This window comes from Mandrillus leucophaeus, unplaced genomic scaffold (assembly GCF_000951045.1).
Source record: "Mandrillus leucophaeus isolate KB7577 unplaced genomic scaffold, Mleu.le_1.0 Scaffold260, whole genome shotgun sequence".
Lineage (NCBI taxonomy): Eukaryota > Metazoa > Chordata > Mammalia > Primates > Cercopithecidae > Mandrillus > Mandrillus leucophaeus.
This window is the reverse complement of record NW_012102699.1, coordinates 2317691-2330191: the sequence shown is the minus strand read 5'-3', so window position 1 is coordinate 2330191 and position 12501 is coordinate 2317691. Positions and strand designations below refer to the sequence as shown.

Below are 12501 nucleotides of genomic sequence, written 5' to 3'. Positions count from 1 at the left end.
CAGCTTATCACAGTAAGTCTTGAAGTCATAAGTATAAATTTATCATCTGTTTTTCTTTTACAAAATTGCTTTCTCTAATCTCTTTCCTTTGTCCATCATATAACTTGTAGAATCAGCTTATCCATATATACAAAAACTTTCTGATATTTTGCTTGAGACTGTGTTGAATCTATAGATCAATTTGGGGAGAATTGACATGTTAATATTGAGTTTTTCCAATTCATAAATTCACTTTTTAAGTTTTCTTTTAAGACTGAAAAATTGCTAAGAAGAGTGGTGTTGACATGACAGGTTTAAACCAGTGTTTTTGTCTTATGATCCATTAGTTGACTGGGAAATGAAATTCAGTGAATCAGAGTCATCATTAGAAAATGAAATAGAAGAACCATACCAGAGCATAATGCACATTACAAAGGTGAATATTATTTCATTAAGTTTTCTTTTCCATTTTCTCTAAAGTTATGTAGAATGCATGTGTGTGCTAGGTTGCCATGCAAAGTCTGTTTCTTACTCGAAGTCATAGCCTAAAACGTTTTTGATCTTAGATATAATTCTGAAGATAGAATTACCTTCTGTAGTGAATTTTTTTTTTTCTTTTTGAGACAGTGTCTCATTTTGTTACCCAGGTTGGAGTGCAGTGGCATGATCTCGGTTCACTAAAGCCTCCACCTCTCTTGGGCTCAGTGATCCTCCCAACTCAGCCTACTGAGTAGCTAGAACCACAGGCATGAGCCACCATGCCCAGCTAGTTTTGTTATTTTTTGTAAAGATGAGGTCTTGCTATGTTGCCCAGGCTGATCTTGAACTCCTGGCCTCTAGTGATCCTCCCCCCTCGGCCTCCCCTAGTGCTGGGATTACAGACATGAGCCACAGTGTTCATCTGTAAGTTCTTATAATTTGTTGTTGTTGTTGTTGTTGTTATTTACTTCTTATTTCATAGTCATAAACTTAGGTCTGCAATCTAGCTAGGCATGGAAGGAAATAAGGAAAATATGGAACCCAAAGGAATTGAAGTGAGAACACAAAGATTACAGGATACTATGAGCAAATGGGGTGGAAAGGTGCTCTCCTGAGCTACAGAAGGAATGGTCTGGTGGTTAAGATAAAACACAAGTCAAATTTATTGCAGTTGTCCACAGTCAGCAATGGTGACCTTCTTGCTGGTCTTGCCATTCCTGGGCCCAAAGCACTCCATGGCCTCCATGATACTCGTGCCTTCTTTCACCTTGCCAAAGACCACATGCTTGCCATCCAACCATTCAGTCTTGGCAGTGCAGATGAAAAACTGAGAACTATTTGCATTGAGTCCAACATTTGCCATGGACAAGATGCTATGACCTGTATGCTTCAGGATGAAGTTCTCATGATCAAATTTCTCCCCATAGAGTGACCTGCTGCCCAGTGCCATTATGGTTTGTGAACTCACCAGCCTGACACATAAACCCTGGAAGAATTCTGTGAAAGCAGGAACCGTTATAACCAAATCCTTTCTCTCTAGTGCTCACAGCATGAAAGTTTCTGGTGTCTTTGGAACTTTGTCTGCAAACAGCTCCAAGGAGATTGTGCTTAAGGGCTCGCTGATGATGGCGATGTTGAAGAACAGGATGAGGTTGACTATGGCTGGTGGCAGAGGGCTCTGGGAGGCATCGGTGTCTGCAAAGCCGAATTTGTATTAATTTTGTGTTGTCTCAGCATTCATTTGGAATATAAGTTGGAGTCTCTCATACTAGAAGCAGGGCTTAGACATCTTTGACACAGATTGCAATTCCTCCAAACTCTACCCCTTCCCAGTTCCTCAAGGTGGGTCAATCCGGATATATGCTTTATACAACTGCCTCCTGGTGACCACCTTTTTATGGCATGGCTAGAGGCAACCTACTTGACTTACCCCACTGACCCCCCACACCGTGGGTGGACTGCCCAGATATGCCACAGTGATCACCTCTCGGTCACAGTGTGATTTCATGGACCTTGTACCTGCTTGCTATAAACCCACCAATTAGAACTCATTGTGGGAAACCTGCTCGCGTAGCATGCTGGACCAGAATAAAGGCTTTGGCCCAGAGGTCTCCTTCTCTCTCTCTTGCTATCGCCCTGCTGGTTAAGTGTGCATGTTCCAGACAGCTTTCCCCTTTCTTTTGGCCCCGCAAGGCGTGCTGCCCTCTTCCCTCTGGAATCTGTTAGTAATACACTGCTCCTCTGTGTTTCGTCTGACCAACACAGCCGAACGTAACTTTTGTCCTGGTCAGGGCCCTCCTAGAGTCTGGCTGTCTTGGTAGACAGAAATTGGACACAGTTTACACAAGAGTCACAAGGGCATCTGCCAGTATAAGCAAGTTTCCTGTGGGAGGGACCCCTGGACGTGGGTCAGACACTTAAGCACCAGGATTTGAAAGGGTCCTGTGAAAGGCACAGTGTAAACATCCATGACCACCTCCCCTGGAACTCCACCTGGCACCTTGCTCTAGCCCAGCCCTGCCCTTCCCTTCCCTGTCCTGCCCTGCCCTGCCCTGCCCTGTCCTGTCAAAGCAGGGATAAAGTTTATAGCCACTCTCCTCAGAGAGGCCTCAAGACCAAATTAGAGGAAAACATAACACCCTCTCTGGTAGGTAGAGACTTAAACAAAATATGAGCTTGTTAGGAAGAGAGGAGTAATAGATGTTGAATACTCAAGCAACAGAGCTTGCTACACCTCCTTTCTGTTTTCTTTCCTCCATGGTGAATTCTTTCTTTCTGTACTTTCAAACTCCAGTGGACAAAAATGTGCCATTGTGCCCAACTTAAAGGATCACAGACATTCATGCAAACATAAATCTTCTATTGCTGTCAAATGAGGTGGAACTAAAATAAAAAATATCAATTCATTTGGAAATATATAATGAAAATAAGGACAGCAATCTATGACAATCACTGCTGGGCCCCCCAAAAATAAATCAGTTCTATATTTCAGATGGATGTTAATAGACAATTAATTTGACAAAACAGAGGATGTTTCTAATCATCAGTGCAATATCACCACACTGACACTATTGAAAAATCAAAGCATATTATACTAGGTTCCTACTAATTCACTTGACGCCATAAGCCAAAGGTAATGAATGTAGCTTTGTGGATTATAAAACAACACACTTGAAGATAAGAGTGCAATTTCGTTATCAAATAAGTTTCTTGGCACTTGCCTTGTTAAACCAAGTCCTTAAATCTCCCAAGAAATTTACAGACTGAGTTTCTATCAACTTACAATACACAATTTTTGGTACAAGATTCACTTCTAAATATCAGGACGCAATGAAATCTCACAAACTTGAGAAACAAAAATTGCATTGTAAAAAACTTACAACTAAATCTAGAGGTAAATGTTTTCATATGCTCAGTTCAAAGTCCTTAGTGTGTGGTGCTGTGTGATGCCCTGCTTTGTGTTCCCTTTAGTACAAGGATGTCCTGAGTGACCTACCTCAAAGCTTCCCCTGGCATAGTAGACTGGATTTGACTAGACAATTCCCCCCTGAACACAATATTAAATCTGTTTCTAATTTGGCCAAAGGTTTCTGCAACAAAAGTCTCTTTCTTCCTTGGTTGTTTTCTTTCCTGGAAAATTCAGGGGACTTACACAAACCACCCCATGGGTACTTCTTTGCATTATGCCTGGCTATTAGGAGCCAATTACTTTTTTTTTTTTTTTTTTTTTTGGCAGAAGGTCAGATTACTTATTTGGTAAATATAAAGGCATGTTTGTTTCACATCCATACTAAAAAGTGTTTAAAGAGTTAGTGGGCAGGCGTAAAAACCCGAAGCAAAAGAAAACAACTCTAGGATCTATTTTTTAACTGGGAATCAAAATTCCCTTTCTTTCCCTTTTTTTTCTTCCATATTAATTTCTGTGCTAGCTAACTTTTGGAAACTTACACATAAACGTTTACTTAATTTTAAGGCCATGCCGTAATTTAGTGGACACAGATACTAAACATTTGCTGGATTTCATAGTCAATCTACAACGCTTATCATTTCAAATGTTTTTAAACACTAAATAAAAACATAATAAGAGTATAACATGCCTCTCTTCTAGATTGTGCTATATGCTGAGACATCTGAATAACTGCATTGCCTCAGTTACATTTTATAACATCTTCTCCCCCAATTATTTAAACACTCTCCAAACCCCCTCTACTCCACTGTTATTTTTCTATCTTGGTAGGAGGTTTGAAGTGTGACCTCAGTGTACTGTGAGGTCAGATCTTAGAGAGACTCTTTCCAGCCCAGTTTCAGGAAGTGCCCATTCTTTTGAAATCACAGGATCACAAACACCAATCTGGAATACCATTCATTATCAGGGTTAATGACATTTTTAGAGGTGTTTAGATAACTGAAGGAGAAACTTGGAAATCAGAGGAATGGGGGAGGAGGTATAAGGAGTAATAATGGCTGCTTATCATATCCATGGCACCAAATAACATATTATATATATTATTCCATTTTAATTGTTACCTATGAGGTATTATTTATTCTGTAAGTATTTTGGAGGTTAAGTATATTGACCAACAATTACCTCAAATATACTCTTAATCTTCTTGAAAGTAGAGATATCTTGTTGTTGCTCCCTGTATCTTTGAAATTTAGAACCTTAGCACATAGTAGGTTCTCAATACATATTTATTAAATAAACACATGAAAGAATCCAATGATCAAAGTGAAAGAGCTGGGATTAAAATGTGGGTCTTTCAGGTCTTGCAATCTATTCTCTTATACTCCTTCCACTACATTCCATAGCATCCTCACAGAGTAGGAATGGCTGTCTTTTCTGCCTGTTAATTTCAGTGCTGAGGACTCCTATTGGCTCTTCCCCCTGTGGGCGTGGCTGGAGAGGCCAATGGGCAGCCGCTTGCATCTACGGACTCTCACTTTTGATTTTGTTTAGAGTATCTTCCAGGTGTTTCTTCAGAACGTCTTGAATTTTTGCCGTGTCTGGGTTTTCTGTAGGGAAAATACTAAATTGGGCATTACAGCAGAGGGAAACAAGCTGGTGGTGGGAGCGGATAAAAGAAAATGAAGACGGCTCCAAACCTAAGGAACGCGCAAGGACATGACACAAACTTTTGAAAGAACATGAACACGTGGGTTTCCTTTTTCTTGTGCAACTGCTATTTGTTAGCAATCCTCTCAATTTGCAGTGAATTGGGGGTGAGAGAAGAGGAGCAAATCACACAATGCAAATGAATACATTAAGATGCAGATGAGGTGAATCATTCTTTTTTCAAAGCAGATCAGGTCCCATGTGAGCAGAAATAATAATAATCCTTGCAATCGAAGGAAGCAATATTATTCGTGTTATTGATGACAGGGGTTGGTGGGAGGGAAAGATACATGATGTCTTTACTTCTGTCCAAGTCACAAACAGGTAACTTTCTAGTCTTCTGTTCGGAATTCCATGAAGCAGAATGTGGAGATTTCTAGCAATTGGTTGAGATTTGTTTCTAAGGCAAAGCATGAAAGTGAAGTAGAAGTGAAAGTGTTGCAGCGAGGACAAAGCACCAGGGCTTACACAGAGCACGAGAGGGCTTGAGATTCTGGCTGGAAAACGCCATCCCTATCCTGGAGGGAGAAACAAATCCCTGAGTGTGGCTTGTGTACAGGAAGCAAGAGGCTGGCTGCTGGGGAGGAAAGCCAACAAGCCTCAGTGCCAGCGAACGCTGTGTTTACACCTCTACTAAATACAGTCACGTGTTTTAACGTTGGGGATATGTTCTGAGAAATGCTTCATTTGGGGATTTCTCTGTGGTGTGAACATCCTAGAGCATAACTTACACAAACCAAGATGGTATGGTATGGCCTACTACACACTTAGGTTATATGGTATCCTAGGCTGCAAAGTTGTATAGCATGTTACTAAACTTAATACTATAGGCAGTTGTAACACAGTGGTGTTTGTGTATCTAAAGATAGAAAAGGTACAGAAAAATATATAAAAGATAAAATATGGTACACCTGGCCAGGCACCGCGGCTCATGCCTGTAATCCCAACACTTTGGGAAGCTGAAGCAGGAGGGTCATTTGAGGCCAGGAATTCAAACCCAGCTTGGTCAACATAGAGAGACCCTGTCTCTACGAAAGAAAAATTTAAAAATTAGCCAAGTGTGGAGACTGGGCTACTGGGGAGACTGAGGTGGGAGGATTGCTTGAGCCCAGGAGTTTGAGGTTGCAGTGAGCCGTGATCGTACTACTGCACCACAGCCTGGGTGACATAATGAGATCCTGTCTAAAACAAAAATGCACCTGCATAGGATCTTACCATGAATGGAGTTTGCAGGTCTGGAAGTTGCTCTGGGTGAGTCAGTGAGTAAGTTGTGAGTAAATGTGAGTACTGTACACTGCTGTGGACTTTATAAGCAATGTACACTTAGGCTACATTAAATTTATTAAAAATTTTTTTTCTTCAGTAATAAATTAACCTTAGCTTACTGTAACATTTTCATTTTATTAACTTTTTAGTTATTTTTAACTTTGTGACTCTTTTGTAACAGGGCTTAACTTAAAATACAAACACATTTTACAGCTATACAAAAAATGTTTTATATCTTTATTCTGTACACTTTTTTCTACTTAAGAATTTTTTAAAATTTTTAAACTTATTTGTTAAAAATGAAGACACACACACACTAGCCTAGGCCTACACAAGGTCAGGATCATCCATATCATTGTTTTCCACCTCCACATCTTATCCCGCTGGAAGGACTTCAGGGGTAATAACACTCATGGAGCTATCGTCTGCTATGAAAAGAATACCTTCTTCTGGAATACCTCCTGAAGGGCCTGTCTGAGGTTATTTTAGAGTTAACTTTTTAAAAAATAGGTAAGTAGAAGTAGTACACTCTAAAATAATCATTAAAAGTATAGCATAGTAAATACATAAACCAGTAACATAGACATTTACTATCATCAAGTATCATGTACTGTATATCATTGCATGTGCTATACTTATTTTTTTTCTTTGAAATGGAGTCTCACTGTGTTGCCCAGGCTGGAGTGCAGTGGTGCGATGTACTATATTTTATAAAACTAGCAGCACAGTAGGTTTGTTTACACCAGCATCATCACAAACATGTGAATAATGCATTGCACTACAATATTACAAAGGCTACATCACTAGGTGACAGGACCTTTTTAGCTCCATTAAAATCTTATGTTGTAAATGTTGTCCGTCATTGACTGAAACATTGTATACTTGTTTTGTGGTTAGAGTAAGTCCCTTAGCATCTCTAACCCCTCATTGCTAATTTTGTACTTGCTATGGTTTGAATGTTCCCTCCAAACCTCATGCTGAAATTTAATTGTCATTGTGATGGTATTAAGAGGTAGAACATTCAGGAGGTGAGTAGGTCATGAATATATAGCCCTCATGAATGAAAGAATGCCATTATTGCAGGAGAAAGTTAGTTATTATTGGAGTGGGATTTTGATAAAAGGATACGTTTAGCCCAATTTCCTATCTCTGTCTTTTTTTTTTTAAAGTCTCTCCCTGTTGCCTAGGTTGGAGTGCAGTGGTGCAATCTCAGCTCACTGCAATCTCCACCTCCTGGGTTCAAGCAATTCTTGTGCCTCAGCCTCCCAAGTAGCTGGGACTACAGGCGCATGCTACCATACTTGCCTAATTTTTTGTATTTTTAGTAGAGATGGGGTTTTGCCATGTTGATTGTACTGTTTTAGGCAGGTCCTGAACTCCTGAGCTCAGGCAATATGCCCACCTCGGCCTCCCAAAGTGCTAGGATTACAGGCATGGGCCACTGCACCTGGCCCCTATCTCTGTCTTGAGTACTTACTTTTACCTTTGGCCATTAGATAACAGAACAAAGGCTCTCACCAGATGCCAGTGCCAGGCTCTTGGACTTCCCAGCCTTCAGAACCACAAGCCAAATAAATTTCTGTTGTTAATAAACTGGGTATTCTGTTATAGCAGTAGAAAACAAACTAAGACTGTGCTCCAGAAAAACAGTATAAGATGTGCCCTAAACTGACACTGTCATCCATGTGGCTTTTACGGATGATGCATGCTCATCTATTTATTTCTATTGTATAGAGCTAGTCTTACTAAATATGTGCTCTGCTCTGGTGTTTCCCTGCTGCTGAAGCAGTGTGTGTGTGTGAAGTCAAGAAGCACATGAGTATGTTTTTTAATTGCACAATTAAGGAAATCATTATTTAAAATATTTCTCCTTTTAATTTTACTTGCTCAGAGGACACTGCTTTAGTCTCCCCTCTTGAATTACTTCTTTTCCCATGAAACTAAATTTCTTCCTCTATATAATGGGGAATAAAATAATTGTTAACTTGCTTGATACATATTACCTTCTAATAATCAGTAGCTATAACAATAATAATGACAATGACAATATGGGTTTTGTGGGGCTGAAGCCTTTCAAAAGCAGAACATACAGAATTGACAGGTGCTGCTGCTTTCTGCAGAACAGAGAAATTTTTCCTTTTGGACAGAAAAATTGAAAGCTGACTAGTCTTCCATAAAAACTGTGCTGTTAATGACTTCTCAGCACAATGGTTTTAGCAGTTTATGAACAATTTCTTTTTCTGAATATAATACGTTTTCACCCCAAACACAATAACTACATACTCAATGAGAACTGTTAGTTTGCCATTATGGTTTTAGACAGACACACTCATTAATTCACTTGACACAACAATTTCTAGTCAGATAACATCACTGTGCACCATGTTTGAACAAGCCTACATATTTTGCTTTGCATAAGTGAGCCAAGCAAGAAGAACGAATGGGTGGTATCTTCTAGGATTCTTCAGAGTTGTTATTCATGTATATTATTACTGTATGTTTCAGAGTAATCTTGTGTTTAGCCTTTCTTTAGTTCTAAATGTGTTATTCTGTGCTATTACCTTTTTAAAAGATTATATGCATATTTAGATAACCATGAGCCACAAGAGGTTGAAAAATATGTGAACAAAATTGCTTGAAAAAATGCACATACCAGTAACTTTCACCCACCCTCCTCTACCACTCACCACCTGTTCCCAAGATTTTTCTTTATTAATTTGCGTTTGATGTATAGTCTGTATTTATTTACTTTCCATTTATGCTCTATTACTTATTTAAACTTGCTTTCAATGGTCAATTGATGTATTTTCTATCTCTGGAAATTGCTTAGGTATCTTGCTTTGGTTGAGGTAGAACACATCATAATTTTCCAATTAAAATTCACGGAAATATTTTTCATATAATGGTTCTCCAGAGTATCAGGGTTTACACGAATGAGTTAAAGTCTTTAGGTGAAGGATAGGCTAGAGAGTTAAACACTCTCTATAATGTGATATGTTCCATCAACTCCAAGAGCTGAAAACCTTGGAGAAGGGAGAAAATAGAAAGAACACATGGTTGTGTCTTGACCTTGGGTCAAGACACCACACTCTGGTATTCTTCTTACCTCTTCGCATTCCAGTTCTTCTCAGTCTCTCATACTGTCTCTTCCTGCCTTTCATGACTTCAAAATATGAGAGCCCCACGCAGTGGTGGGTTGGTAAATATTTGATAACTGTTTGTATTGGAAGGAGGGGGACCATGATGTGTAGTGTTTGCCAATTTTCATGGTTTAAACATGTCCACTATGGCTGATTCCAAGCTATTAGCATGATGTCACTGAATGGGGAGTTGAGAAGAGACGTGCTCAATTACAAGGGCTGATTACTAAACCCTAGGGTCAGTGGTGAGCCAGCTCCAACTCACCACTAGCCTTAGGGTTTAGTAATCATCCCTGCCTTTTTTTTTTTTTTTAATTTGCAGTCATTCCCTGGGTGATTTCAGCAAATTCCATGGCTTTGAATACCATCCATATGCTGATGAATCCCAAATTAGATCTTATGCCCAATCTATTCCATTTGCACATATTCATATCCAACTGTCAACTTGACATCTTCATTTGAATGTCTAACAGGCAAGTGAAATTTAGCAAGAACAAAACAGATCTCTTAATTTCATCCTTCCTTGCCTTTAAGTCTTCAGCATATCTCAGTAAATGGCAGTATCATTCACCCGATCATTCAATTCTAAACCTTCAGAATTACCTTTGACTCTTGTCTTTCTCTCATACTCCATGTCCCACTCATTAGCAGGTTTTATTAGCTGTGCCTTTAAAATTTGTCTTAACTCACACTGATGCCCAATCACCACCTCCAATCTCTGCCATGTAATCTAAGCACAATTTCTCTCCTGTGATTGCATCCCTGCCTCCATTCTGTTCCTCTATAGTCAATGATTTAAAGCAGCCTCAGTGAGCCTTTGAAATGTAAATCATATCCCATCCCTCCTTTGCTTAACACCCCCCAATTAGCTTTTGATCATATTCAGAATAAAATTCAAACCCTGCCACCTCCCCTAAGCCTTTACTAGTTCATTGGTTTTGCTAGCTCTCCAGTGTCAGCTCTTTCCACTCTGCCTTTTGCTTACCCTGCTTTAGCTGCACTGACCTGCTTACCATTATCAACACACCAAGTTTGTTCTGGGCTCCAGATATTTGCATTTCTTTACCCTCTGCCTCTGCTATGGTTTGAATGTCCTTGCCAAAACTCATGTTGAAATTTAATGGCCATTGGAATGAAATTGAGAGGTGGGGACTTTAAGAGGTGATTAGGTCAGGAGGGCTCAGGATTCACATTGTTATCATGGGAGATACAAAGACTGAGTTCAGACCACTTCCCTTTCTTGCCTAATGCACTTGTTTCTGCCTTTTGCCCTACCACCATGAAACGACCCTCACCAGGTGGCCTGGCAGATGCTGGGGCCATGCCCTTGGACTTCCCAGCCTCAAGAACCACAAGCCAAACAAACTTAAGAACCATAAGCCAAACAAACTTATCTTGTTTATAAATTACCCAGTCTGTGACATTCTGTTATAGCAGCAAAAAATAGATGGAGACATTCTCTATTTCATATCTTCACATCATTCGCCCCATTCAGATTTTTTACTCAAATATTACCTCTTAAGTGAGGATTTCCTTGACTGTCACATCCCAAAGAGTCCCTGTTGCCCGCCTCTACCAACCTAATACCTCTCTATTTTCTTTCCATGCTTAAGTTTTCTTCATAGCACTTGTTTCTATGTGGCTTATATCATTTGCTGATTTTTTTCCATGGGGGCAGGCATTCATCATATTAAGTGCTAGATTCCATACACCTATAAAGGTACCTTGCACACAGTAGGTGCTTAATACATAATTTGATGAAAAAGTAAAAAAGAAATGAGAAGTGAAACAGTCTATTCCCACACAGCTTACCATCCATATCAGGGGCTGGCAAACTTTTCCTGCAAAGGGCCTGATAGTAACTATTTTAGGCTCCGTAGCCATATGGTCTCTGTCATAACCATTTAACTCTGTGTTTGTAGCATAGAAGCAGTCACAGACAACACTTGAAGGAATGAACATAGTACTGCTCCAATAAAACTATAAAAACAGGCACGGACCAGATTGGGCCTTTGGGCTATGGTTTGCAAATCCTGCTGTCGGTGAAACTGATTGAACTATTTGGCTTCATGAATATGACCTTATTACTCCTCTGTCTTCATCACCATGACTCTTCCACTCCAGGAACCTCTTGCTCAGAATAACAAAAGTTGCAAATATCTTTGGAAAAATTTATTTGAATGAACATCATACTGTGGAACCTTTCATTGAATTGTAACACATGAATTTTCTCTCCAAGACTCTTCAAAATTCCTGTCTCAAAATTCTTGCCTTGCTGTGTCTACCAGTCCTAAACTACTATATCTCAAGCTCCTGCAATGAAAAACTTGCTTTCAACCAAGCCTTAAAATATCATCAATATTCCAACTTATTTTTCCCCACTCAGTGGCTAAGATGGTCAAGGTAGTGATCTCCCTGAGTGCAGTAAACAATTAACTTCAGTTATGTGTGCTAGAATTTTTAAGGAGTCCACCATAGCGAAGGGTTATCCCAGAGGAAGTTATCATGTTGTTTCTGTTGCTTTTGCTAACATGACTGCTTGGCCTCCAAATTAAAGGACATACTAACTCATTCATTCATTAACAAATATATATATGTTGAGAGCTTATTACACATGTGCCCTCATACCAGTTAATGTTGATAGACAAGTATAAGTAAAAAGCAGACAACTTTGCTCTGTGGAAATACGATAGAAAAAGATAACCTTTCTTCCAGTGATTAATGACATTTATGTTTACTTTCTTGAACAGTAAAAAATTGTGTCACCAGGGATTTTGACAGGGTAAGAAATATTTACTCATTAAAATCGAGAGCTTCTTGATTTCTCCAGTCTCCTAGGTTCAATAATCCACAAGTCTGTAACTCATAGTGCATATATCCAAGAGTTTTCTGGAGGAATGCCAGGCATGGCTAAAACAGCAATCTTTTGACCATAACTACTGGGGGGGAAAAGCAGCCCTTGCTATAATCATCGTTCATAAAAACTCTGGAATTTACTTGCACAAAGAGCTCATTGAGAGCTGA

The 12501-nt window shown here is 39.5% G+C and overlaps 1 pseudogene; it reads right to left on the bottom strand.

The window, feature by feature from the left end:
* Positions 1-1120: 1120 nt before the first annotated feature.
* Positions 1121-5582, bottom strand: LOC105542514 (annotated as a pseudogene).
* Positions 5583-12501: the final 6919 nt, after the last annotated feature.